Genomic DNA, 2,663 nt, shown 5'->3' on the forward strand with positions numbered 1-2,663 from the left:
GAAGCATAGGATTAAATAGGAGGAGCCGAAAAGGCTCCCAGAAGATAACAGAGCAGAATTTTCCTAGTCCAAGACACGTGTACACTTTTCCGGTAAGTCCCTGCATAGGGCTGGATTATGCCTGCCGTCAATACTCGAGAGGCATAGCTTGTAGGGTATTGACTGGTAGCGCCAAGAGATTAGGTCGGTCCGGGTAGGACAAAGTCTCGCTACGCGCGAAAGAAAGTCCCGCATACTCAGCGGGCCGGTACGTCGGATAGCCCGGGTGCCGTAACACTTCTAGCTGAGCAGCCTCTGCGCTCGGTGACCTGTAAAAGCGCTCGCGCGCCGTCGTCCATCCTTTGGTGGAGGGCACAGGGTTGTGAACGAGCTCAGCCGAACCAAACTCGGCGGAGCCTCGGAAGTGATCTGACTTGGTTAGTCGGAACCGAGTGGAAGCGAGCCACTCGTCTGTCCCGGAAGGGCCGGACCGCGAGGGGACCACCCTCTGCGCAGGCCATACAACCGCCGACCTAACTCGGCGATTCGTTGTGGTTTGTGTAAGGAATCCACATCTGACGATATTTGTGTGTTCTACTACACCACACTGTTGCTTCAGCTGATCCCAAGTGGGAAATGCAGCGTCAACAGACGTGCCGCACGTTAGTGCCCATTCGCGAGCGCGACCTCCAAGCCTGGAGATAGCCAGCGCCACGCGCTGATGCTCAGACTGGAGCAGGGCCGATCCCATGGCCATCTCGACCTCACGGGTCCAGAGAAGGAGATTCTCTCCATCCTTCCCCTCGAAGGTTTTTACGCTCACCATGAGCGGTTTCAGTCTCATAGACTCTTCACGCGTCATCGACGCCGCCGCCGTTGCGGCGCTCATCTTCTCTGGACATGCTCCAAGAGCGCGTTCTCAGAACGATTCCAGCCTGGCAGTGACCGTCTCTGGACCCTGCGATGCAAGATGAGCCACGCCCTCCGGGCCAAGCAAGGACATAAGCTTAGTAAGCGCGTCCTGCTGCGCCGGGGGCAAATTCGCGAACACGGGGTGTTCCATCCTCGCAGAGGATATAGTCAACCGACTCAGGAGCGGGATTGACTACAAGTGCTACCAAGTGCAGCGGGGCTGCCGTAGCTTTAGCGTCAGAGGAAGACGTTCACTCAAAGAGTCACTGATACTAAGTTCCTTATCCAAAGGACACTTACAGCCCAAGACCAGGGCTCAAAGTTAACACCTTAACTTTTATGCTTCAAAACCAGAAGTGATTTATTTACTATTATTGCGGCCAAGCCGCCTAGGAGTAAATGTATCTCTTTAACTATCTAGCATAGTTAAACCTAATCAAATGCATAACGTGTGGCTTTCAGCCAACGTACTGAGAGACCTTGTTAACTCTCCAACTTATGTACTGAGAGTTTGTTAACTCGCCGGGTACTTCGTACCCCTGTGTGTTCCACACCATGTAACCCCGTTACAACTATCGTCATCAGCCACTAATCGCAGACCCAAAGCGCTGCTGACGGAAATGGGCGACATCGAGTCAATTTTTTAAGAAATTACAGTCGGGCGAGCTTAACCTTCTTGACGCTCGCGATCTGCTGGATGGGCTGCTGGAGATAAAACCAAGTTTCACCACCTATTTCGGTAAGCTTTTCCTTTTATTTTATTTTCTAAGGTTATTTAGCCCCAAGAGCGGATATCGTGCACTCTCCAGATTTTGAAGGTGGTGTGGTCAAAGTTCCTGGTGGCCATGAGCAGGACCTGACGAGTGCTGAAAAAGAGGCACTGAGGCCCTTTCAACGTGCGACCAGCAGGAGCAGCGACCCAGTAGAGGAATCGGTCAAGCTAGGCTTTGCTGATCGAATCCTCAAGCGTAGGAAGATCACCGCGAAGCCCAACACATATACGATGATGTCTGCCATTCCACCTACCTCCAACAAACTAGAGGCTGTTCAGTATGGCTCGCATGATCTTGCACTACGAGCGCAACCGACTTTCGCTAAACCTCGACGTCCGAACGCTACTGGACCCGCACGAACAGGACCTCGAACAAGTCCAGTCGCTAATGAAAAAACTGAGGACCATCACTCAAGCGGCAAAGTTGAGGTAAAGTTTTTACTATTGTATATTTTAAATTAGTTATTTTAATTCTTTTTTTATTTTTAATAGACTGAAGACACCACTCCGGTCCAAGCTGCGTCAGCAAACCCGTTGTGGGTCGACGTACGCGATGCTGGCTCGCTATCTTGATCTCCGCGAGCTTTTAGACGCGGACGACGAAGATCAGGTCGAGCTACTATCGTCATCAGCCACTAATCGCAGACCCAAAGCGCTGCTGACGGAAATGGGCGACATCGAGTCAATTTTTTAAGAAATTACAGTCGGGCGAGCTTAACCTTCTTGACGCTCGCGATCTGCTGGATGGGCCGCTGGAGATAAAACCAAGTTTCACCACCTATCTCGGTAAGGTTTGCTTTTATTTTATTTTCTAAGGTTATTTAGCCCCAAGAGCCGATATCCTGCACTCTCCAGAATTTGGAGGGGGGTGGGTCAGACTTCTTGTGGCCCATGAGGAAGACTGAACGAGTGCCGGGAAAGAGGCGACTGAGGTCTTTTCCACGTGCGACCAGGCAGGAGCAGCGAACGCAGGAGGAGGATTCGGTCAAGGCTAGGCTTT

Source organism: Phytophthora infestans, genomic scaffold (assembly GCF_000142945.1).
Source record: "Phytophthora infestans T30-4 supercont1.4 genomic scaffold, whole genome shotgun sequence".
Classification (NCBI taxonomy): Eukaryota; Oomycota; class Peronosporomycetes; order Peronosporales; family Peronosporaceae; genus Phytophthora; species Phytophthora infestans.